The following is a 26996-nucleotide window of genomic DNA, read 5'->3' on the forward strand; positions in this document are numbered from 1 at the left end:
CTTGGACTTCTTTTGGAACGTCCTGCACTCCCGCTTTGTCTGGTGCACGTCATCGTCTTCATTGGAGGATGCCTCATCACTGCTGGCCTCTTCATGATGCACTGGAACTGGCTTCCTAGCAAGACGCAGGCTGCTGGCCTTGCGGATCTCCTGGGCGGAGCGGTTGGCAGCTTCCGAGGCCACGGCCTCCTCAATGGCTTCCTGTAGGGTGAGGTCTGGCTTGGCGAGGAGACACCATTGCAGACGGATGTCCCAGACCCCACAGACGATTTGATCCATCAGGGCATCGTCTAAGTCTCGGAACTCGCAGTGCATTGCAGCTTGTCGGAGGGCGGCAGTGTAGTTGTTAATTGACTCCCCCTCTGACTGGTTCCGGTGGTAAAATGCATGGCGGGCAGCAATCTTTGACGGCTTTGGCGTGTAGTGGTTGCGGAGCTTCTCTTGAATCGTGTCCCATGTTGTTGCCTGTACTGCTTCAGGCGCAACCAACGCTCGGGCTGTCTCAAACATCTCAGGCCCACAGAGGCTGAGGAATAGGCCCCACTTCCATTCCTTTGATACTTCTGTCAGCTCATAGGCTTGGAGGTAGCAGTCGAACCGAGCGAGGTAGGAGTGCCATGATTCAGAGGTTGGCGCAAATGGCGGTAGAGGCACAAGTGAAGCCATGATTCCGATGCCGGCGTGAAGGGCGATGGATGGAACACAGTGCTCTAGCCAGAACAGTCAGCTCTGAATTGGTTCTGTTCAGTGATTTCGCTCAGTGATTCAGCTCAGTTCAGAGGTGGCCACATCTGGCTGTGCTCTGATGTCCATCGATCCCATCCTCGTCGCCAGTGTTAAGTTGTGGGCGAACATATCAGACCACACAGCGAATCTTCAAACAGCTCTTGATTATTCAGAGGCCAGAACAGAACTGAGCTGAAGAGCTCAGTCAGCCTGCTTATATAGAGCTCCAGAACAATGTAACTGTAGCAACTTTCTAAAACTATCCAATCACAGAACGTCACTTTCGATCCTTCATTTGCATAACTATCTACAGTATCCCCCTGCTGGCCCAGGGTGAGGACTTCAGTACATAACAAATACAATATTATTTCCAGCTGGCTGACACGTTGTCATTAGAAAACATGTTAGGTAGATTTATTGCTTTATTGTTCGGCGTCCAGCACGCTTCCCCCTGCGAGCCTCCGCAGGTCTTAAAGCAATTAGCAAATAGCAAAGTTGCACAGCGGTCGTGTGTTTGAAAGAGCAGTAAACTAAGTCCCACACGTTTCTTCTGTCCTAATATCTCTTTATTTGCTCAAAAGTAGCATATTTACAATCAAGAACTTCCATCTGAATTAAGCTGCATCTTTCCCCTCTGTTTGCAGCTACGCAACAAAACTGCTTTCACTTTTCACTCAGCTCACAGCATTCCAAGCTGCTTTTGTCACATCCTAGCTTACTTCCCTTGTAAGCGCCTCCCCTCAGCCTCGAGACACAGAAGGTTAACCCTTCACTACACCCAACACCCCCTCTTGTCTCGCGCCTGAGGGGAGAATCGACCCTTGGTTGTCCCAAACCCAGACCTTCGCAAAACTCCTCATGTCTTTGGAAGGTGAGTGGCTTCATGCACCCATCAGCTAGGTTCTTGGCAGAGGGACAATACTTCAGCGCAACTAATCTCTCCTGAACACTCTGGCACACATTCCGAAAGCGAATGTCTAGGTGTTTAGTTCTGGCCTTGAACTGACCTGACCCTGCTAAACGCAGGCATGGTTGATTGTCCTCGAAAACACGTATCAGCTGACAATCCACTTCTCAGAGTTCCTGCACCAAGCAAGCATAGAACTCTACTTCTCTGCACACCTCTGAAAGAGCACTAAACTCAGCCTCAGTGGATGAGAGCGCTATAAGACTTTGCTTCTTGGACCTCCATCCAACTACTGAGTTCCCAAACTTCACCACTAGGCCAGACACAGACTTGCGATCCTCAAGATTAGCCCAATCCGAGTCCACAAAGGAAGTCAGTTTGACTTCTCCTTGTGCTGGCAACCTAAGACAAAAGTCTTTGGTCTCCTGCAAATACCTCAGAACTCTCTTGATGCCATTCCAGGCTTGCACACTAGGGTTTGATGCTTCCCTGCTGAGCAGATTGACAGCAAACGCTATATCAGGTCTGCTCCACTGGGACAAGTACAACAAACTCCCTAGGACTGACTGAAACACTTCAGTATTTTCGAACGCAGCGCGTTCTGCTTGCTGGCTGTCCTTCACAAAACTAGTCTCCATAGGACTTCTCACTCCTGCACAGTCACTCATCCTCATTTTCTGAAGCAGTCGCTCAATTTAACCTCTCTGGCTGAGCACAAAACTTCCATCCTGTGCACGCTCAACATTGACACCTAAATAGGTTTTGACAGCACCAAGCTGTTTAAGCTTGAACCGTTTACCTAGCTCTTTGGCAAACTTCTCCGTCTGTTCATCTGTTTCTGAGAAAAACAACACGTCATCAACCCAAATCAGCAAATACTCTTGTGTTGCCCCTGAACCTCTCAAATAAAAGCAACTATCAGCAACACTTCTCCTGAAACCTAGCTCTTCTAAGGCTTCATTCAGGCACATGTTCCAGTTTCTAGCAGGTTGACGTAATCCATAGATAGATTTGTGCAATCTCCACACAACATCCTGCCTTAAGTTCTCAAACCCCGGAGGAGGAATCATGTACAGCTCCTCCTGGAGATCTGAGTTAAGGTAGGCAACATCCACATCAAAGTGGTTTACTTTCCAGCCTCTCTGTGCTGCACAAGCTAAAAGCGTTCTCAGAGTCTCCGCTCGTGACGTTGGCGAATACACCTCCGTGAAGTGTATTCCCTTCCTCTGAGTAAATCCTCGAGCAACTAACCTGGCTTTATACTGCGGCTCTCCAGCGTCTGTGGGTTTCAAGCGATAAACCCACCTGCAACTCACAGCCTGCTTGCCCGGTGGCAACTCTGTGAGTGAAAACACACCTAGATCTTTCATGGACTTCATCTCTTTGTCCATTGCCCTGTGCCACTTGCCTGCTTCTTCCTCAGATAAACTCTGAATATCCTCGAAGGATTCAGGTTCACATCTTGCAGAACCTACCCAGACGCCTGAAGCGTCGTACCAATCAGGAGGCCTCCTTGTCCTCGCTGATCTCCTCAGTGTGAATCCTGGTGACCCTGCTGCTTCACTGGGTCCAGCTAAATCATCCTCAACTTCAGTGTCTTCCCCCTCTGACCTGCTGCGCCTCTTGGGCCTTACAGCTGGTCCAGCAGGTGAGGAAGGCTCACTCTTTGGCCCAAACTTGACACTTGCTTGAGGAGGTGTTCTAGGTTGCCCCCTCTGAGGGCTCCTGAGCTGTCCCTGCCTTGGACTCTGTGGCTCTGGACCGTGGTCCCCAGCACCAAGTTCCTCTTCTTCCTCAACGTCTGAGTCATAGAACTGCTGTGGAAGCACGTCTGGATTAGCGTGCAGACGTTTCCAACCGGCTTGCTCACAGAACTCAGCGCTATTGCTGATAACCAACCTTGACTGGTCTCCACTTGGGTACGCAAACCGCCAGGCCTTTGAGCCAGGCTCATACCCTACAAAGATCATTCTTTTAGATCTTGGCTCACCTTTCTTGCGTAGAGCCTTTAGAATAAGCACCCAAGCCTCACAACCAAACACACGAAGGTAGTGTACCTTAGGCTTCTTTCCATGCAGTAAGAAATACGGTGTATTTCCTACACTAGAGTTGTACACTCTGTTTTGCGTATGGACCACAAATCTCGAAGCTTCAGACCAATATTTCTGGGGTAGCCCTGCGTTCCACAGGATCGCGCACACAGCTTCCTGCACCATCCTGTTCTTTCTCTCTGCCAGCCCATTCTGTTGCGGAGAGTAAGGAGCAGTCAGTCTGTGGCTAATCCCCTTCTCCTTAAAGAAATCCTGTAAAGCAGAACCAGTGAATTCAGAACCTCTGTCACTTTGAAAACCACGAACTTTGGTGGAAAAGGTTACCTCAACTGCGGTGATCCAATCCCTGATCATTTTAGCCGCCTCCCCTTTCGTTTTCAGAGAGAAGGTCCAAGCAGACCTCGAAAAATCATCAATCAAAAGCAGAGAATACCTTGAACCTCCCAGTGACTCAACAGACATGGGTCCACACAAATCTGCATGAATTAATTCAAAGGGTTGTGTGGTCTGCCTCTCTGACTTTGGATATGAGCATGTCACAATTTTCGCCTGTTTACATGCATTGCAATCTAAAAATTTGTCACAAACATTAAATTTGCACCCTTGTGTCAGCTCTGGTGCTTCCTGGAGATATTTCCAATTCAAATGGACGAAGCGTCAGTGCCAAATATGTGAACAACCATGGTGGGGCGCTACATTCACACATTGGCCCTTCGCATCTTCGGTGTCATCCTCTCCTGTGGAAAAAGGCACATTTACAGCAAACAAATTATCTTTAGACTGCACTGTGTACACGTGTTTCCCATCCTTAGAGAATTCACATTTGTCACCTGCAAAAGAAATATGAAAACCATCAATAAGTAGATCATGCACACTTAACAAACAGTTAGTTAAACCGGGCACTGCATAAGCTTTGACTTCATGCTTAAGAAAAGGACAGAAGAAAAGGCCTGTCTCTGTTAGTCTTTTTCTGCTTCCATCTGCAGTCGTCACAAATTTCTCAGTTTTTACTGTCCTGCAATTCCTCAAAAGACCAGGAGATGGCACCAACGAATTTGAGGCACCACTGTCGATTATTACAGTGAGAAAACCTTGTTGTTGATATTCCTGGGTCGCCAGGGCAACAATCTCCTCACTATCCCCCTCCTTGGGGCTTCTGCAGATGTCCTCTCTGGTTGTCACGGCAACAGACTCCCCCCGGCAGGAAGACTTGCCCACGACCTTCACAGCTTCCGTAGATGCAACTCTCTCAGTTGCCATGGAGACTGGACTTGTCTCGGCATCCCCACACAACTCTGAAGCTCTTATCTCTACTTGCTGCAGGTGGCCAGCCTTGAAGCCTCCAGCTCTTTCCAGCTTCCCACGGCTTGGCTTCAGCTCACGTTGTAAACAACTCTTGGCAGCTTTTGGAGAAAGAGGCATCTCTGAGCTTTCACTGCTCACTGCCCCCCCACTGCTCACGGGGTCTCCAGGACGTTTTCCAGCACCCCCTCTGATGGGTAAAGGGCTTCCAACACTTGGCCTCTCTCCAAGTTCCTCACACAGACACGTTGCAGCATCCACACAGCTCCCAGGCTCAGCAAAAGCACCAGCAGCATTGCTAGCAACAGCAACAGCAACAGTCCCTTCGCCCCCCTGTGGGGGCTCCCAGCTCCTCCCAGCTGTGTATCGGCTCTCAAGAATGTGGCCGGCGCCATCTTGCCTCTCCCTTTCGGACGCAGCCACTTCTCAGCCCTTGCTTCCCACTCCAGCTCCACAAGCTTCTCGGAGTGCTAGCCAAGCGGCCTCTGGCTTTCTTGCACCCAGCACAACAGGCACCAGATGAGCATCCACGCTTTCTGCCAAAAAAGCAAGCACACGCTTCTCAACTTCACTTTGCTCTGCAGCCCTCTTAGCCTCTGCTTTCCCAGCTGCATTCTGTGGGGGGTGAATTACGTTCCAAAGCTGCTCCCCCACCAGCAAAAGCTCTACTTGAAAGCTCCACTGCAACCAATTTTGGCTAGTCAGTTTCTGACATGGCAGTTTAAGCTCAAAGCCATGTTCATAGGGCTGAGCCATTGCCTCCCTTCTGTTGGCTTTTCCAAAGGTACTCACTCAGCAGCCAAACTGGGCACTCCGGACGCCATGGCTCTCAGCTCCCTCTCCGTCAGCCTCCTCCGATCTGCCCTTTGAAGTCTCGGCAGTCGATCAAACTGACGATCAGCAAATAAAGCTTCAAAGCCCTTTCTCACACGCTTCACATTGACCCATAACCTTTGTTAGGTAGATTTATTGCTTTATTGTTCAGCGTCCAGCACGCTTCCCCCTGCGAGCCGCTGCAGGTCGTAAAGCAATTAGCAGATAGCAAAGTTGCACAGCGGTCGTGTGTTTGAAAGAGCAGTAAATTAAGTCCCACACATTTCTTCTGTCCTAATATCTCTTTATTTGCTCAAAAGTAGCATATTTACAATCAAGAACTTCCATCTGAATTAAACTACATCTTCCCACTCTGTTTGCAGCTACGCAACAAAACTGCTTTCACTTTTCACTCAGCTCACAGCATTCCAAGCTGCTTTCGTCACATCCTGGCTTACTTCCCTTGTAAGAGCCTCCCCTCAGCCTCGAGACACAGAAGGTTAACCCTTCACTACACCCAACAAAACATTCCAGATGCTCCATCTCCCAGAACCCGGCGGGACTTAAAAGTAGGAGAGCAAAGACTTCAAAGACAGAGGGCACTTAGCAGTACCCGGGGGGAGATGATGTTGATGATGACAAACTAGGAAGTGGGAGAGACGTGAGGTAGAGATTCACTGGGGACAACATCATTATCCAAGAGGCTGGGTCCTACACCCTCTCTCTGTAAAGTCTGAAATAAGAAAGGATTCCTTGTTTCTATGGATTCCTGGGGAAACAGCAAGGAGCTGCTGACAGCGTCCTGACAGATTGTCCCGAGTCAACATTAGTTGCCGGTTAATTTATAAATCATGACAGACTGTGCAAGACCTGCCAGGGGCAGCCTCCCAACACTGATAACTGGCAAGGACAATTATCAAAATGCTGAAATCTCAAGGGCAGAGGCAGAATTAAACAAATTCCCGAACCTGACTATACATCCAGTTATAAAGTGGTATAATAAACAAACAAACAAACAAACAAATAAATAATTAAAAAAATGGCTTAGTCATCCTCTGCGATAGAAAGGAGAAGGGAAAAGACAGGTTGGCCAATTATTATTGTGAAAGGTGCCCTTCCTTCAGGTAACCACAAGGGTCCAGCAATGTGATGCAAACAGGTGAGGGGTGAGTTTTTTACCTGAGGGATACATCCCCTGGCACTTACTATGCAGGGCATTGCATCCTCCTCTTAAACTTTTTGTTTTATCCAAGCTATCTCCTTGTGAAACATGAATGCAGCAGATCTGAATGTTTGCGATCTGTAGTTGGGATCTTACTTCTGTGGAAATTGCTATGACTACCAGATTTCAGCAATATCTTCCCACAAGCATGTGATGTTGGCAACATTCTCTTCCATGTCACCCTAAGTCACAACGTCCCAAAGAAATTACAATTATGGGAAGCATGGGTGCAGCCAAGATTTATTTTAGGGGGGCCTATGAAGTTGTGCCTCCGTTTCAAGCTCTTCTGAATGAACTTTCCTTTCACTTGTGGACCATGGTATTTGTGTTCCCTCTACACAGGATATGGCCTGTCACAAACTGATTATATCTGCCTCCCGTTTGTTTGTCCTGCTGTCTTCAGTGACATTGGGAGCTGTCCACCACTGTATAATTGTTGCAGAAGGGAACTTCAGCTTAGTAAATGAGAATCAAACAAGTGTCCAGAGGAAAGTATCATTTCTCCTCCCCACACCCTGCCCCTCTTTGTAGCATTTTTTGGATTGATCATTTTGAGGAGCCTCTGATCTGAGTAGCTTTAAGCTACCACCCTAAATGGACATCCCTTCTCGGATTTAGGCAAACGGAGCCAGTGAACTGAGAAAATATGCCTGCTTACATGAACAACAGGTTTCTTTACAAGTTGATGGTCATTTATCTGATTCCAGTTTGTTGTTGTTGTTCAGTCGTTTAGTCGTGTTCGACTCTTCGTGACCCCATGGACCAGAGCATGGCAGGCAGTTTAACCTCCTTTAATATAGCATTTGTCCGCTGTTAAAATCCATTTGAGTTTTCCATTAAAACTTTATTATTTCATCCATTATGTAAAAACTGCATCGATACAAACTCATCTCTCCTCCCTCCCTCTTCCCATCCATGTCTTAGAGCCATTCTATTCCTTCAGAAACAGAATTAACCAAAACAAAACTTATTATAGTCATTATGTAGGTTGATTACACAGCCTGCAAGATTTACAGTTGTCTTAATTATGTTTTTCATTAATTAAACAACCACTGGCAGTACAAAGTATCTCTAATGCAACCTTTTTATTACACAGAATGTCATTTTCATACAGTAGTGAGTACCAGCTACCAGTTCCATTTGTTACACAAAGCATCAATTATTTAAGTGGTCCCTGAATACATCGTCCTTTGATTGCAATCTTAATTGGTTGCGCAGCCAGTTGTTTTCATACTTTGTCCATTGCAAAAGACAGCTATGGCAGAATCAGCCTAGGGCGGCACATCCCGTATTGCCCCAAATGGCAGTGATCTTGTCCAAAATCAGTCCTGATGATGCTGGTGCTTCTCCTCCACTGGCAGAAGCAGCAGGGCAGGAGGGGCACCCATGGGCATTCTGCCTGGTCGGGGGCTTCTGCCACCTGAAGCAGCATCCTCACCTGCCTCAAGGCTTTTCCGGCTCTGGGATCAGCCCTGTCTTTGATTGCTTTGCTCTGTGAGGTTTTGCCAGTTCCTCTTGATCGAATTCTTCAATCACATGGTATTTGATTGTTTAGATTAATATGCAGTTTTATCTATTGTTTATCTCAGGGGAAAGGGATCACCATAACTGTCCATCCTAAAACTTCAATAGCTGCTGGGCATTTGCTCAGTGTGATCTTCTCCCCTCCATCTTGTTGGAATAGCTGAGAATTATAAGGTAAAGGTAAAGGGACCCTGACAGTTAAGTCCAGTCGGGAACGACTCTGAGGTTGCAGCGGTTATCTCGCTTTACTGGCCGAGGGAGCCGACATTTGTCCGCAGACAGTTTTTCTGGCTCATGTGGCCAGCATGACTAAGCCGCTTCTGGCAACATCAGAGCAGCACACAGAAACGCCGTTTACCTTTAAGCCGGAGCGGTACCTATTTATCTACTTGCACTTTGACGTTCTTCCGAACTGCTAGGTTGCCAGGAGCTGGGACCGAACAAGGGGTGCTCACCCTGTAACGGGGATTTGAATTGCCAACATTTTGATTGGCAAGCCCAAGGCTCAGTGGTTTAGACCACAGCGCCACCCGCGTCCATTAGCTGAGGATAAGGTTCCATATATTCCTTGCAAAGTGTTCCACATTCAGTTCCAAGCACCTTGCGCATGAAAGCACCAATGAAACCTCAAAGCAGAGAAGGTTAACTCATTGGCCTTTGGATGTTTCTGATCTGGAGATCCCATCACCCCTGTTCTTTAGCCACAAATAACAGCGACTCCATGGAGCGCAGGACAGAAGAGTGAAGCAGCTTCAGAAACAGGGTTGGGAAGGGGGAAAGGGGGCTTAGTCATCTTCAAGGGTGGAAAGGGGAAAGGAAAGGTCAGGTTGGCAAATTATGATGGGGTGCAGAGTGGACATGGCAGGTGGAACAAGCAGAGAAGCAGAGCCCCTCCTGTTTGAAAATATTTTTGTAAGTTGCTTTGAGTCTAGTAAGAAAAAGGTGTTTGGGAAAAAGGATGATGATGATTGCAAGAATGAGAAAAAGGACAAGACAGCATGTGAAGATTGCCTTTCCTTCAAGTAAGCACAAGAGTATATCATTTCACCTTTAAAATCTCCTTGCCCTGCACGTCCCACTCAACCTCTTCAATCAGTGGACTTGAATTTTTTTTTTTTTTTTTTTTTTTTTTTTTGAAGAACGGTTTGAAGCTATTACTACTACCAGTGCTATTTCCTTGGGCGATGCAGGGGAAACGCCCCTAAACATTTTGTGAATCATCCTCATAAATGTTTTGTTTAATTCAAGCTATCTCGCTCTGAAACATGAATACGCCACATCTGAATGTTTGTGATCTTACATCTTTGGAAACTGCTATGACTGACCGAATGCAGGAGTGCCATTCCAGAGGCACGTGATTTTGGCAACGTTCTCTTCCACGTCAGCCTAAGTCACAACGTCCTAAAGAAATTACAATTATGCAATCTGCTTCTCCCTCCCTGCCCTCTCTTGGCAAGCTTTGGGGCTCCATTTGCCTTAAAAGCTGGCTTTGCCACCACAATTCATCCTGAGCCATGAAGATCCTTCACCTGTGCTTTGCAGTTCTCTGTTTGCTGCTCCTGGCTTCCCCAGGTAAGGGATGGAGAGGAAGAAGACAGAGGGACACCTGCCAGCCTATTATGGGGTGGAAGAGGGAGAGGAGTACAGTTGCTGTTCTGTGGCCTTGCAAATGAAGCTCACTTTTCTTTCTAGAGACGTTTCTTTAGTGGTAATCTCTTTAGTGGGAATTCTTTGCATAAAAATGTATATATCAGACAAAATTGCCTACAAAGGTGCATCTATTAGGGGATATATGCACTGCTTTGCTGAATTTCCCCCATTTTGCCCATAACTGCTATGCAATTTCCCCTATTATAACCTATATTTTCATGTTATTGTCATGAAATTACACTTTTTCATGTACATTTTTTAAACACATTACTTGGAGGGAGAGCTGCCTTTCAGAGGATGGCTGTGCTTTGATGTTCACATGTTGACTTCATTATGGCACAGTAACATAAGGAAAAAGGGACGTGGGTGGCCCTGTGGTTTAAACCACTGAGCGTCTTGGGTTTGCCGATCAGAAGGTTGACGGTTTGACTCCCCGCGACAGGGTGAGCTCCCATTGCCCGATCCCAGCTCCTGCCAACCTAGCAATTCAAAAGCACATCAAAGTGCAAGTAGATAAATAGGTACCGCTCTTGTGGGAAGGTAAACCGCGTTTCTGTGTGCTGCTCTGGTTCGCCAGGAGCAGCTTAGTCATGCTGGCCACGTGACCTGGAAGCTGTCTGTGGTCAAACGCCAGCTCCCTCAGCCTGTAAAGTGGGATGAGCGCACAACCCCAGAGTTGTCTGCAACTGGACTTAACTGTCAAAAGAGTCCTTTACCTTTTTTTTAATATATGGAAAATGGCTTTGCATGTAAAACTGGTAAGGAAAAACAAAAGTAGCCTCTTCTTTTCTCAGTTTGCTTAGATTTTATGGAATTCTATGCAAATTTATGGAATATGTTTTACAAAATAAAATTTTGATTTGTCTCTTCCACAGGTCTGCCAATAAATTTGGGGTATATAGTTTCTAATTAGTGGGGAATGTTTCTTGAGGTAATTTAGAGCCTTTTATTCTGGGTAGTCCTTGGGGCTCTGATGGCTCCAGTTCCAGGCTTTAGTTTCTCTATAACTAATAAGCCATGTGTGCCTCACTTCCTGCTGTCGTGTTTCGTAGATTGACACCCTCCACTCATGAGCAAATATCTGGATAAGCAGATTGACCATTTCTTCTTGTGAATGTAGCAAGGGTGGTAAACACCAGTGGCCAGTGGCAAGGGATGGGGTGGGGGTAGGAGTTGGGATCCCACAGCACCCAGAGAGTCACAGAGCCACTCCTGTTCAAAGGGCTGTGGAGTTGTTCCTCTCTTTCATCCAGTTGTGATTTAACTTCCTTCTCCCCACTTATGTTTGTTTTTCTCTTTGCACAGGATTTGCACAGGATGAGGAACCTTCCAATCATATTCAGTGCCATAAAGCCAATGGTTTTTGCTACCGTAAACGTTGTTCCAAAAATTATGAAACGATTGGAAGGTGCAGAACTAGTTTCTGTTGCAGAAGGTAATTTGAGCTGACCAAATGAGAATTGCACCTCCTGCCCCTCTCCCATTACCCTCTGGATTGATCATTTTAAGTACCCAATGCAGAGTCTCCTAAATTGATCATCCTTTGCTTGCAAGCTCAATTGCTCCATTGCAAAAATAGAAATAAAATACCTATGCCAGAATCAGCCAAGCGTGGCACATCCCATTTTGCCGCTTTATGCAAAATGGTAATTGCTGTTTTGCCATTCTGCCGGCACGGCTCCTAAGCCCATCTACCTGCTCCTCCTGCCATGGCCTGATCTGCCACTGACACAAACCATACCCTGTTGATTGCAGGCACAGAAGCGGCACTACCATTGCTGCCAATTTTACAGACTCTCTAGAGAAATCCCAGTCCAAAGAGGAGTTAGACAAGGATGCCTATTAGCCCCATTCCTATTTAACATCTATGTTAACTCCCTGGTCACATGCTGCCGTGAAATTGAAACCCACCCCCCTGTGTTCTCTAATGGCAGAAAAGTACCAATTTTAATGTATGCGGATGACGCTGTTCTTCTCTCTCAAACCAAAGTGGGTCTGAAACGTGCCTTAGGAAAGTTTAGTGACCAATGTAACACTGAACTGTTAACAATTAACTTTGCCAAAACCAAAATTGTACATTTTAACCGCTCCTTCAGGAAGGATAATTGGAGCGTAAAGGGAAACGCCATTGAACAGACTAAGACCTTCCAATACTTAGGCATTACTTTTTCTTATAATGCCAAATTCTCAACACACTTGACCACATCAGCTATATCAGCAGAAAGAAGTGCAAATGCTATCCTTAGATTATTCAGAAGGAAAGGAGCTGGCTTCCTCCCGATGGCCCTAGCAGTCTTTCAGGCAAAATCTTTAGCCCAACTTCTATATGGCTCTCAAATTAGCCCCTCTGCCAACCTTAAGACCCTTGAAACAGTACAATCTAAATTCTTAAGATCATTATTTGCTACCCCTAAGTGTACACCTAATGCAGTCTTAAGGCAAGAGGCAGGACTGCCCAGAGTGGAATTAAAAGTCTGGGAACAAGCAATATCCCTCTGGCTGAAAATCCATTACAATCCTAAGGGTCTATTACCTTGCTTCCTGGCCGCAGTTCCCTATCCTCCTTGGCTTATGCAAATAACTAACAAGATCAAACAAATTGGCCTAAACCCTGAAAATCTTTTTATTGGAACTCTGAACAAGGCAAAAGCTACTATCACTCGGAGACTTTATGATATCGAATTACAACAAGAAGGCGCCCTACTCCCAGAGACGTATAGATGTTTAAAAGCTTGGCCTAATTTTGCAGCTGCCCCTTACTTAACTAACATCACTAACGAAGCCTATAGATGGGCTTTCTCTAGAGCCCGCTTTGAGACAATGCCCTCAGCAGTGCTGTACGGCAAATTCACGCAGGTTCCAATGCATGCGCGTCTCTGCCCTTGTATGTCTAATAAGGTAGAATCTGTCACACACATTCTTCTATCTTGCGAATTCTATAGTGAAGAACGAGTTCAACTTATTTTACCGCTTCTATCAAAATTTATACCCCTTCAATATTATTTGGAATCCTCCCCTGAAATTCTTCGAAAATACCTCCTGGAAGATTCCTCAAGCTCAATATCATATGAGGTGGCTAAATTTTGCACTTTAGTAATTAAGAAGCGTAAATCTCTTCTGTTGAATGGCACACTGTGAAGTTCCCTTGTGTAACCTTTTTTCTTTTCTAAAGTTGTTGCTGATTTCTTGTTGTCTGATCTTGTGGTGTTTAGTGTCACTGGCTTTGGCCGCAATAAACTTGAACTTAAAAAATTTGTAATGCTGCCAATTTTAAGCAAGATGGTGCCAAGTTCTTTCCCCACAGGCAGAACCAGCGGGACAGGAGGGGCACCAATGGGTTTGTTGTCTGAGGGGCTTCTGCCACCAGAAGCAGGGTCCTCACCTGCCTCATGGCTGGTCCGGCTGTCTTTGGCTCTTTTGCCCTGTGAGCTTATGCCAGATCTCCTTTGCCAAATCCCTAAACCACTACAGATGGGCACATTTAATTTGTTGTGCAGCTTCATCCATTGTTTATCTCAGTGCCTAAGGGATGTCTATTCTGCAGCTTTAATAGATGCTGGGCACTTACTCTGTGTGGTGTCCTGCCCTCCACCATTTAAGATTACCTCAGTTTCACATCCCATACATTCCATGCAAATCTCCCACTTTCAATTCCAAGCAGATTCATTATTATTTTATCTTTTAAAGAAAGAACCTGAGGCAGTAGACCTTTGTCTTGGGTCCTGGCAGAGAAATTAGCAACTGGACTGAATGAACCCCAGGGTGCCAGTTCTCCCGTGTTTCTCAAAACATTGTCACAAACTGTTTCCCCAGAACTCTTCCTCAGGGCCACAAAGACAACAAATCCCTGCCTTGCATAACATCCAGTCTACAGGAGAATATTGGAGACCTTGCATGCTCACTCACTATTCTGTGACATATTTAACTGTACCTAGAAAAGAAAGTCCCCCCAGGGGTAGGGGTATCTGAGAGACTGCATTTAATTCTCATCGAAAGGTGAATCTTTGTAATTCATAGTTTCTGGTAATGAAAAACTGAAGCAGACCTCTCCCTACCCAATGGTTTATTATCATGAAATCTTTCTTGTGGTCCAGCATGCCTTGCTTTGTATTTTCGTGTCTCAAACATGGTCACTTTGCTATGAAACTCATTTAACTGTTGTCTTTTTGTTTCTGGTTTCTACGTTTTAGACGGGAGGAGTGATAGATGCCTTTGAAAAGTGGAAGATGCTCCCTCTCTTTGAGAGCCACTGGATCCCGCTTGATCCCCAGCTGGGGACTTCTTCTCCAAAGCATCCAGATTGAAAAAAGCAACATTTTCAAGGCTTATATGAGTTTGTGCCTTGCAATAAAAGCAGATCCAAAAGCCTTTTCCCCTCTGTTTTTCATTTCTAAGCATGAGTGTTCTTGCTAGTGAAGCCAAAATGGCACCTTACGTCCATGAGAAGGAGGTGTCAGCAGGCATGGTTTGTGGAGAGGCCCAAAACATCATAAGAAAGGAAGACTAAAGGGGGGTGAGGATCCCTCAAAACAGTCTAGTGAGTAGGACTGGGCCACAATGTGGAAAATGAAGAGTGACAAAATATGGAGTGACAAAAACGTAATTCATTCCAGAATGCGCATATTCCCTACCTACGTCTCCCGTGGCCCTGGAAACAGACCATGTTCGTATCCCGGGGCAAAGTCTGCAACCTGGAAGACCTACTTCCGAGTCTGTGGAGTTCATAACACAAAGAGTTCGTAAGAAGGACTGTTTGTAACCCAAGGTACCACTGTAACCTCCTTTAATATAGCATTTATCCGCTGTTAAATTCCATTAGAGTTTACCACTAAACCTTTATTATATCCTGGAAAAACTTCATGGATACAAACTCATCTCTCCTCCCTCCCTATTCCATTTCTTAGAGCCATTCTAATCCTTCAGAAACATTAAAAAAAACCTCATTATAGTAATTATGTAAGTTGATTATACAGCCTGCAAGATTTACAGTTGTCTTAATTATGTTTTTCATTAATTAAACAACCACTGGCAGTATAAAGTATCTCCAATGCAACCTTTTTATTACACAGAATGTCATTTTCATACAGCAGTGAGTACCAGCTACCTGTTCCACTAGTTACCAGTACACAAAGCATCAATTACTTAAGTGGTCCCTGAATACATCGTCCTGTGATTGCAAGCTTAATTGGTTGCGCAGCCAGTTGTTTTCATACTTTGTCCATTGCAAAAGACACCTATGGCAGAATCAGCCTAGGGCGGCACTTCCCGTTTTGCCCCAAATGGCAGCCCAAAATCAGTGCTGATGGTACTGGTGCTTCTCCTCCACTGGCAGAAGCAGCAGGGCAGGAGGGGCACCCATGGGCATTCTGCCTGGTTGGGGGCTTCTGCCACCTGGAGCAGCGTCCTCACCTGCCTCAAGGCTTGTTCGGCTCTGGGATCAGCCCTGTCTTTGGTTGCTTTGCTCTGTGAGGTTTTGCCAATTCTTCTTGGTCGAATTCTTCAATCACATGGCATTTGATTGTTCAGATTAATATGCAGTTTCATCTATTGTTTATCTCAGTGGAAAGGGATCACCATAACTGTCCATCCTAAAACTTCAGTATCTGCTGGACATTTGCTCAGTGTGATCTTCTCCCCTCTATCTTCTTTGAATAGCTGAGGATTAAAAGGTACAGGACCCTTGACAGTTAAGTCCAGTCGCAGACGACTCTGGAGTTGCGGCGTTCATCTTGCTTTACTGGTTGAGGGAGCCTACGTTTGTCCGCAGACAGTTTTTTTGCGTCATGTGGCCAGCATGACCAACCCGCTTCTGGTGAAATCAGAGCAGTGCACGGAAACACCGTTTACCTTCCCGCAGGAGCGGTACCTATTTATCTACTTGCACTTTGACGTGCTTTCGAACTGCTAGGTTGGCAGCAGCAGGGACCGAGCAACGGGAGTTCACCCTGTAACGGGGATTAGAATTCCCAACATTTTGATTGGCAAGTCCAAGGCTCAGTGGTTTAGACCACAGCGCCACCTGCGTCCATTAGCTGAGGATTAGGTTCCATGTATTCCATGCAAAATGTCTCACATTCAGTTCCAAGCACCTTGCGCATGAAAGCACCAGGCCTGAGCATGAAATGAAATGAAACCTCAAAGCAGAGAAGGTTAACTCATAGGCCTTTGGATGTTTCTGATCTGGAGATCCCATCACCCATGATCTTTAGCCACAAATAACAGCGACTCCATGGAGCTCAGGACAGAAGAGTGAAGCAGCTTCAGAAACAGGGTTGGGAAGGGGGAAAGGGGGCTTAGTCATCTCCTAGGGTGGAAAGGAGAAAGGAAAGGACAGGTTGGCCAATTATTATGGGGTGCAGAGTGGACATGGCATGTGGAGCAAGCAGAGAAGCAGAGCCCCTCCTGTTTGAAAATATTTTTGTAAGTTGCTTTGAGTCTAGTTAGAAAAAGGTGTTTGAGAAAAAGGATGGACTTGAATCTTTATTATTTTTTTTTAAAAGAACTGTTTGAAGCTATTACTACTACCAGTGCTATTTCCTGGCGGGATGCAGGCGTGCGCATACCCCTAAACATTTTGTGAATCTAAGTTTGGCCAGATTGAGGAGCAGTATTTCAATATGAGTAGGAAAATGAGAGTACCCCTAAACATTTTTTAGGGGGGGGGAAGCACTGATTACTACTAAGAATAATCATTGTGGGAGGCGAGCATGTGAAAAGTGTCCTTCCTTCAGCTAATTGCAAAGGTTCAGCAATGCAATGGGGACAGGTGAGGGGTGAGTCATTTACCTGGGGGATACATCCCCGGGGCACTGCCTATATGGGGCATTGCATCCTCAGCATAAATGTTTCGTTTGATTCAAGCTATATCGCTCTGAAACATGAATACAGCACATCTGAATGTTTGTGATCTTAATTCTGTGGAAACTGCTATGACTGACCGAATGCAGGAGTGCCTTTCCAGAGGCACGTGATTTTGGCAACATTCTCGTCCACGTCAGCCTAAGTCACAACGTCCCAAAGAAATTACAATTATGCAATCTGCTTCTCCCTCCCTGCCCTCTCTTGGCAACCTTCGGGGCTCCATTTGGCTGAAAAGACGGCATTCGGCTTTCCCACCACAATTCATCCTGAGCCATGAAGATACTTCACCTGTGCTTGGCAGTTCTCTCTTTGCTGCTCCTGGCTTCCCTAGGTAAGGCATGGAGAGGAAGAAGGCAGAGGGACACATGCCAGCCATTTTTGGGGTGGAAGAGGGAGAGGAGTACAGTTGCTGTTCTGTGGCCTTGCAAAGGAAGCTCACTTTTCTTTCTAGAGACGTTTCTTTAGTGGTAATATCTTTTGTGGTAATTATTTGCATTAAAATGTATATATCAGACAAAACTGCCTACAAGGGTGCATCTATTAGGGGATATATGCACTGTGTTGCTGAATTTCCCCCATTATGCCCAAAACTGCTATGCAATTTCCCCTATTGTAACCTATATTTTCATGCTATTGTCATGAAATTACACTTTTTCAGGTACATTTTTTAAACACATTACTTGGAGGGAGAGCTGATTTTCAGAGGACAACTGTGCTTTGATGTTCACATGTTGACTTCATTATGGCACAGTAATATAAGGAAAAAAGGACGTGGGTGGCCCTGTGGTTTAAACCACTGAGCGTCTTGGGCTTGCCGACCAGAAGGTTGGCGGTTTGGATCCCCACGACGGGGTGAGCTCCCATTGCTCGATCCCAGCTCCTGCCAACCTAGCAATTCAAAAGCACATCAAAGCGCAAGTAGATAAATAGGTACCGCTCTGGCGGGAATGTAAACGGTGATTCTGTGTGCTGCTCTGGTTCACGAGAAGCAGCTTAGTCATGCTGGCCACGTGACCCGGAAGCTGTCTGTGGTCAAACGCCGGCTCCCTCAGCCTGTAAAGCGGGATGAGCGCACAACCCCAGAGTTGTCTGCAAATGGAATTAACTGTCAAAACAGTCCTTTACCTTTTTTTAAATATATGGAAAATGGCACCGCATGTAAAACTGGTAAGGAAAAACAAAAGTAGCCTCTTCTTTGCTCAGTTTGGTTAGATTTTATGGAATTCTATGCAAATTTATGGCATATGTTTTACAAAATAAAATTTTGATTTGTCTCTTCCACAGGTCTGCCAATAAATTTGGGGTATAAAGTTTCTGATTAGTGGGAAATGTTTCTTGATCTAGTATACAGCCTTTTATTCTGGGTAGTCCTTGGGGCTCTGATGACTTCAGTTCCAGGCTTTAGATTCTCTATAACGTATAAGCCATGTGTGCCTCACTTCTTGCTGTCGTGTTTCGTAGACTGACACCCTCCACTCATGAGCAAATAGCTGGATAAGCAGATTGACCATTTCTTCTTGTGAATGTAGCAAGGGTGGTAAACACCAGTGGCCAGTGGCAAGGGGTGGGGTGGGGGGTAGGAGTTGGGATGCCACAGCACCCAGAGCCTCACAGAGCCACTCCTGTTCAAAGGGCTGTGGAGTTGTTCCTCTCTTTCATTCTATTGTGAATTAACTTCCTTCTCCCCACTTATGTTTGTTTCTCTCTTTGCACAGGATCTGCACAAGACGATGAACCTCAGAATCCTAGGCAATGCTTTAAGGCCAATGGTATTTGCTTCCCTCTAGGTTGTCCCAATAATTCTAAAAAGATTGGAAGGTGTATTCAAAATTATCCCTGTTGCCAAAGGTAATTTCAGCTTACCAAAAGAGTATTACACCTCCTGCACTTCTCCCATTAGCCTCTGGATTGATCATTTTAAGTACCCAATGCAGAGTCCCCTAAACTGATCATCCTTTGCCTGCAAGCTCAATTGCTCCATTGCAAAAATAAAAATAAAAATACCTATGCCAGAATGAGACAAGGGTGGCACATCCCATTTTGCCGCTTGATGCAAAATGGTAATTGCTGCTTTGCCATTCTGCCAGGATGGCTCCTAAGCCCATCTACCTGCTCCTCCTGCCATGGCCTGATCTGCCACTGACACACACCATACCCTGTTGGTTGCAGGCACAGAAGCGGCACTACCATTGTTGCCCATTTTAAGCCAGATTGTGTTGAGTTCTTTCACCATAAGCAGAACCAGCAGGGCACGAGGGGTTTATTGTCTGAGGGGCTTTTGCGAACAGAAGCAGGGTCCTCACCTGCATCATGGCTGGTCCAGCTGTCTTTGGCCCCTTTGCCCTCTGAGCTTATGCCAGATCTCCTTTGCCAAATCCCTAAACCACTACAGATGGGCACATTTAATTTGTTGTGCAGCTTCATCCATTGTTTATCTCAGTGCCTAAGGGATGTCCATTCTGCAGCTTTAACAGATGCTGGGCACTTACTCTGTGTGGTGTCCTGCCCTCCACCGTTTAAGATTACCTCAGTTTCACATGCCATACTTTCCATGCAAATCTCCCACTTTCAACTCCAAGCAGATTCATTCTTATTTTATCTTTTAAAGAAAGAAGCTGAGGCAGTAGACTTTTGTCTTGGGTGCATACAGAGAAATTAGCAACTGGACTGACGGAATCCCAGGGTGCCAGTATCTCTCGTGTTTCTCAAAACATTGTCACAAAATTGTGAGCAAGCTTCCTGTTAACCCTGAACTCTTCTTCAGGGCCACAAAGACAACAAATCCCTGCCGTGAATAACATCCAGTCTGCAGGAGAATATTGGAGACCTTGAAAGCTCCCTCACTATTCTGTGACATATTTAATTGTACCTAAAAAAGAAAGTCCCCCAAGGGTAAGGATGGGCAAGAGATTGGATTCAATTCTCATTGAAAGGTGAATCTATGTAATTCATAGTTACTGGAAATGAAAAACTGAAACAGACCTATCCCTACCCAATGGCTTATTATCATGAAATCTTTCTTGTGGTCCAACATGCCTTGCTTTGTGTTTTCGTGTCTCAAACATGGTCACTTTGCTATGAAACTGAGTTAACTGTTGTCTTTTTGTTGCTGGTTTCTATGTTTTAGACGGGAGGAGTGATAGATGCCTTTGAAAAGTGGGAGATGCTCCCTCTCTGTGAGAGCCGCTGGATCCCGCTTGATCCCCAGCTAGGGACTTCTTCTCCAAAGCATCCAGTTTGAAAAAGCAACATTTTCAAGGCTTACATGAGCTTGTGCCTTGCAATAAAAGCAGATCCAAAAGCCTTTTCCCCTCTGTTTTTCATTTCTAAGCATGAGTGTATTGCTAATGAAGCCAAAATGGCACCTTACATCCATGAGGCGGAGGTTTCAGCAGGCATGGTTGTGCAGAGGCCTAAGACGTCATTACAAAGGAAAACTAAAAGGGGGTGAGGATCTCTCAAAACAGTCTAGCGAGTAGGACTGGACCACAATGTGGAAAATGAAGAGTGACAAAATATGGAGGGTGGAATGAGAGGGATAATAAATTCTGTTCAGTTTCCCTTTAAATGGTAACCAAACTGAGTTGCACTCTTTGAAAAAGTATGCCAATTGAAATATAGTCATCCTTCCAAATTCACAGGTCTTTGAATTTTGGGGTTATTACACTGACCAGACCAGATCTGGAAGTTTCCTCTTATAGATTCTAGGCCCCTCCAGCCACAGGATTACAGGATGGGAAGTAGCCCAGGCTTTTACAGAAACTAGCTCCACAAAGCCCACTCATTACAGTATATTAGGCATAATTGCATGTACATGTGCCTACCAGGAATAATTCTTCATCCTAGGATCCCATGGCATCCAGCCTGGTGAGATAAGAGAATGCACATCCATTTCTCTCTATGGCAGCAGAGCTCACTCTTTTAAGATGTGAATGGTGGGTACTTAGCTGATTGGCTATACAGCGGTACCTTGGTTCTCAACTTAATCCGTTCTGGAAGTGTGTTCCAAAACCAAAGCGTTCCAAAACTAAGGTGCGCTTTCCCATAGAAATTAATACAAAATGGATTAATCCATTCCAGACTTTTAAAAACAACCCCTAAAGCATCAATTTAACATGAATTTTACTATCTAATGAGACCATTGATCCATGAAGTGAAAACAATCAACATACCAAATACCAAATACCACATATCAAATGTGGTCTTAAATCATTTAAAAACACACAAACTAAACAAATTACACATAAACTGTAGGATCTGAAATAAAGGTACTAAGAAGTATGTTTCTGGAGTTCTGCAGACATCCTGACTACACTTAAGATGGGTGGGGTATAAATAGTAAAATTATTATTCATAATAAAACAGGATGTCCCTATTTTCATGGAAGAAATTTGGGAGGTTTTCTTAAGAACAGCAAGGGTCCCTATATGGAGAAAGCAATGGGGAGACTCCATCTGTTTCTCTTCCAGGTTAGTGGAGTTTGTAACCAGAAATGTTTCTAACCTGAAGCGTTTGTAACTTGAGGTACCACTGTAGTAAAATTATTATTCATAATAAAAAAGGATGTCTCTATTTCAATGGAAGCAATTTGAGAGGATTTCTTAAGAACAGCAAGGGACCCTATATGGAGAAAGCAATGGGGAGACTCCATCTGTTTCTCTTCTTCCAAGAATCACAACAAGAATCCAATGCCCCCACCTCTTCCCCCTTGTTTCCTGCCCTGAAGGCCACAGCCTGCCGGCCTCTCTTGCCCATCTGTGCTCTGGCTGGCCTGCTTCTCCTTTGATCTCCTAGCATAGAGTTTGGAGGTGACTTCTAATCCTAAAGTCCAAGAGAGAGAAGTGTGAGGAGGAGCAGGAAGATGTAAAACAGGGTGAAAGCTAAGGTGTATCAGTATAAACAACAAAGAGATTCAGAGGTCCGCTGAGAGTGGAGGAACCACACCATTCTAAGGGTGAATCTACACACAGGGGGAGAAATGTCGGGAAATCTACTGTTGAGAATTGGAACTGTCATTTTTCCAACTTGGCATACAGCCAGTGTTCTCGCCACCTCTGAAGCACATCTTTCATATGATGTATATGCTGTTCTTGATTCTTTTTTCAACACAAGGGCCTACGTGCTCCATCCAATAATTCTGGTCCCTCCGGTCCCAGTGAGTGGATGGTAAAAGGGAAGCAATTCTACGGTAATCTTCGTCATAAGTTAAAGCCGCGTTCTCCCCCGCTAGTGCAAATGCCCTTCTTGCATGCGCCATGTGTGTGATGAGGTGCATTGCATGTTTGGGATAAGCCACCAAAACTACCCCCATAAAAACCTGGTACCCTTCTAACCAATTTTCGGAAGTGCGCTCGGCCCGAGGGGTTCTATATCTCCGTTTCCCATATAAATGCCTCTTTTCCTCTTTTCCTGTCATTTTAGTCGGGGGGAAGAGGGTAAATATGTCAATGTAGTCCCTGTTAAGTATCTTAGTCCTCTTCTTTTGGGATAAGTGGTTTCCTAATATAAAGTCAGTGGACACATTGGTGGATGTTTTCACTTCTTCCACCAATGACCCCGCTTTCCATTCCAGGGACCCATTAAAGGACTTATGATGGGAGTTGGCCCTCCTCTTGTACACCCACAATGGAAGCCCGGAGATATCCTCACCCAGACCCCAGTAATCTTCCATAGGGGCGTCACTATCTGACTCGGAAGAGGAGGTACCTGACTCATCCTTGGAGTCTGACGTCCTGCTTTTCTTGTTCTTCTTTGACGTATGTTTCTTCTTGGCTTTTCTTTTTCCAGACTGTTCCTCACTGGTAACCGTGGTCTGGGCTGCAACTGGGGGCGCGTCCTGGTGTCCCTGTTGATCCTCATCAGAAGAGGAACCAGAATTCTCTTCCGTTGTTGTGGGCTGTGGTGGCAGTTCCTGAAAAATACTGGGCGCATCTATGTCCTGCTGATAGTTATTACTGGATGGCCCCTTGGGAGGTGCCCTACCTCCCAAGGAACCCGATTTTGACCTGAGGGAGCGAGAAGACTGGGAGTGGGTTAGATAACAGAGGCGGTTCCCGGCGGGGCAGTGCCGGAACCGGAGGCTGAGGTACTAGGACGCTCTTGATTACTGGGGAGGGTGTCAGGTATGTAATCCTGGGATGCAGGGGGAGGGGCTGGGAGTGCCCTCATTCCTGGCCTACACTGCCTATAGAAGGTTTCAAAGGCTGAGAAAAATTGAGCAAATGCTTGAGGGTCACACGGCATGGGGGGCATTTGAGATCTGCCTTGGGTGTTACCATTTCGAGAGGATGCCTGTTGGTTTCTCCCAGAAGCCATGGCGAACACAAGCGTATTAGCTACTTGGTTCAGAATCAACTATGCTGGCAAGTAATTGCGTTACTGTGAGCCAGATAATTCAGAAACTTGTTCAGTATCAACTACCGGCAACAAATTGTGAACTGAGGACCAGCTAGTTCAGCACTACCTACACTGGGCAGTACAGTAAGGCCCTATAAGCTAGCTAGCTCAATATTGTATACACTTATTATTTATTTATTTATTTAATTCTGTATATATTTATTTATTTATTTGTGTGTGTGTGTGTGTGTGTGTGTAAATTGCATTTTACTATTTATTAGTTTGAAAGTTTATTTATTTTTTATTTTTTATTTCTATTATTATTTTTTATTATTTAAATTCCAATGAATTGCCTAGAATCAATCAATTGCCCAAATTGCCAAAGCAAGCTGAATATCTATAATTAAAGGCAGCTGCAAAACTGTTCGAATAGGCCTTCAGATACCACTGTTATGATAAATTGCCAGCACAATGCCCCTAGCCAAAATGGCGGGCACAGCTTCACCAATTGCCAAAGCAATGCCCTCACTCCAAACAGCGGATTTGGCCTAGTCACGTGGTGTCCGCGGGCTGGCGTTCAGCCGTACTAAGCCCTTACTTAAAATGGCGTGCGCAGCCTCTCCGTGTGGGGCCCAAATCAGCTTCACGAGCTGTAACCAGGGCAACCACTAGGCTATTTAACGCTCGACGGACCTGTGCGGAGGAGAGTATTAACACAGGACGTAAAGTGGCAGCAAGGCTAATATTGAAAAGAAACGGCCCCTTAATTCCCGCCCCACCTTGGAAACAGGGAATGCAAAGAAAAAGGGAGGGCACTTGGTGAGAGACCAGTTATAATGCTACACTACGCTTGGCGAAAGAGCCATTGGGGCTTGGGCAGTCAAGAATTATTTGGCAGAGCCACGCTGTGGAGCATTAGAGTAGACTGAAAGCAAGCCACCCCCTTCGAGCCTCTGTTTAAGCTGCTTATAAGACACACCAGCAAGCAAACAACACAGCTGCAAAAGGCAACCCCCCAGCACTGCAAAATTGCTGTTTTTGCGCCAAGTGATCCTCCCCCTTTACAACAAAGCAATGCTAGGTAAAAAGCATGACTGTAGAACCAGCAACAAACACACACACCTCTGGCGAGCGCTGCAGCAGCCCGCAAATGGCGTGCCCGACTCCAGGGAAGTAATCAAGGCCCAGGGGCTAACTGTCCAGCGCTTGGGGGGAGGCCCAATTCGGCGGAGCACGAAGGAGGGAGGGAGACGAGGGGGTGGCTTTTTCCCGGGAATTCCGCGTCGCGCAGCGGGGAAGAGGCACCTGAACGGTAGGAGAAAAGGGAAAAAACCCAGCCCAAAACACAGGGAACAGAGGGGGGGGGACACAGGCGCTAATGAAGCCTCAGGCAGCTATTTGGGCAGGCGGATGGAACTCTCGCAGTGAGGGTTTGGCGGGCGAGGAGTCAGCCGCTGTGGGGTACGATCCGCTCCTAGTCCCTCTTGCCGATCCGCGTGCTGCACGAATCAACCTACAGAAAAACAACTGAAGCAGAGCAATAGCTCTGTAGCCAATTATCTGTGGGGACGTGTTCCTGGCGAAGGTGCCGGGCCCCTGAGAGTTGCTATGGTTCAGATGAAATCGCTCTCCTTTCTTCCGCTCAGCCGGCTAAGAACAAGGAAAACCTAGGGGAAAACAACCAAAGGATTAAGCAAGCGGACAAGCACACACGAGGACCGGAGAAAAAACCTTACCAACTGAGCGGTCTCCGGGAGGAAAAAAACCTGGCTAGCTGCAGTGCAGGAAAGAGGGAGACCCTCGGCCGCACCAGACCTAAATGCAGCAGCTGACCCGGGGATGATGCGTCCGAGGATTCCCTGGTATCGCGGGGGCTTAAGCCAGCCCCCGCGAGTGTGGGGAGGGGTGTGAAGCCCGAAGCATACCTCCTCCCTAGCTCGGAAGTGGCTTTCTCTGAATAAATCAAAATGTTATCAAAACAGTCCACCAGGACTCTGAGTATGTAGCTGATGAAATCTTGGAACGTTGCTGCTCCTGAATGGAATGCAAAGGGCATGACAAAATACTTGAAGCTGCCATACCTGGTGGAAAATATAGTTTTCCACTCACCTCCCTCTCTGATTCAAATTGAGTTATACTCTCCACTCAAATCCAACTTTGTGAAAACTTTCGCTGGCCTCATCCTTTCCAACAAATCCCCAATCTGTGGTAGAGGATAGTGGTTTGTCAACATTATTTTGTTCACCTTCCTAGAGCCCAGACACATCCTCAATTCAGCAGTATTTCACTTTTTTTATGAACAGCACCACCTGGTTCCTTCAAAGTTCTTGCCAGGTTCTTCTCCAGAAATTCCCTCAAACTTGCCAGCTCTACTTCTGACATTGAAGAGAGGTGACTTGTGGGCAAATTACTGTAAACATGCAGACTAATCAATAGTTAATCATGACAAGCATCCTAAAGTTTTCCAAATTGTATGTACAAGTAATTTATATGATTCCAATATACAGTGGTACCTCAGGTTACAAACTTAATTCATTCCGGAAGCCTGTTCTTAACCCAAAGTGTTCCTAACCCGAGCCGGGCAGACCCTACATAGGTCTCCCGCGGCCCTGGAAACGGACCACGTTCATATCCCGGGACAAAGTTTGCAGCCTGGAATACCTACTTCCGAGTTTGTGGAGTTCATAACCCAAAGCGTTCGTAAGCAGGACTGTTTCTAACCCAAGGTACCACTGTAACCTTCTTTAATACAGCATTTATCCGCTGTTAAAATCCATTAGAGTTTTACATTAAACCTTTATTATATCCTCCATTATAGAAAAACTTCATTGATACAAACTCATCTCTCCTCCCTCCCTCTTCCATGTCTTAGAGCCATTCTACTCCTTCAGAAACATTAAAAAACAAAACTCATTATAGTAATTATGTAAGTTAATTATACAGCCTGCAAGATTTACATTTGTTTTAATTATGTTTTTCATTAATTAAACAACCACCGGCAGTACAAAGTATCCCCAATGCAACATTTTTATTACACAGAATGTCATTCTAAAAGAGCAGTGAGTACCAGCTACAGTGGTGCCCCGCAAGACGAATGCCTTGCAAGACGGAAAACCCGCTAGACGAAAGGGTTTTCCGTTTTGGAGGTGCTTCGCAAAACGAATTTCCTATGTGCTTGCTTCGCAAGACGAAAATGTCTTGCGAGTTCCTGCGGGGTTTTTTTCCTCCCCCCCCCCTTTTTCCCAAGCCGCTAAACCGCTTATCAGCTGATGGCTAAGCCGCTTAACAGCTGATCCTTAAGCCGCTTATCAGCTGATCGTTAAGGCGCTTATCAGCTTATCGTTAAGCCGCTTATCAGCTGATCCTTAAGCCACTTATCAGCTTATCGTTAAGCCGCTTATCAGCTGATCCACTAAGCCCGTTAAGCCGCTAATACTGTAGCACTAATCCGCTAAACCGCTAATGGGCTTGCTTCGCAAGACGAAAAAACCCGCAAGACGAAGAGACTCGCGGAACGGATTCTTTTCGTCTTGCGAGGCACCACTGTACCTGTTCCATTAGTTACTGGTACACAAAGCATCAATTACTTAAGTGGTCCCTGAAT

General features: G+C 45.7%; 2 long non-coding RNA genes across 2 annotated transcripts in view; both read left to right on the forward strand.

Moving 5' to 3' along the window:
* LOC308474697 overlaps nt 1-14683 on the forward strand; it is a 77585-nt gene extending 62902 nt beyond the window's left edge. The window contains exon 4 of the long non-coding RNA XR_013984860.1: nt 14386-14683. This is a non-coding gene — a long non-coding RNA (uncharacterized lncRNA). The remainder of the gene's footprint in view (nt 1-14385) is intronic.
* A 3664-nt stretch (nt 14684-18347) lies between these two features.
* On the forward strand, nt 18348-20360 carry LOC308474734. Its single transcript, XR_013984907.1, has 2 exons — nt 18348-18904; nt 20184-20360. It is a non-coding gene; the product is annotated as an uncharacterized lncRNA (long non-coding RNA).
* Nucleotides 20361-26996: the final 6636 nt, after the last annotated feature.

This window comes from Podarcis pityusensis (genome assembly GCF_964106645.2).
Source record: "Podarcis pityusensis genome assembly, chromosome: 3".
In the NCBI taxonomy this organism is placed as follows: Eukaryota; Metazoa; Chordata; class Lepidosauria; order Squamata; family Lacertidae; genus Podarcis; species Podarcis pityusensis.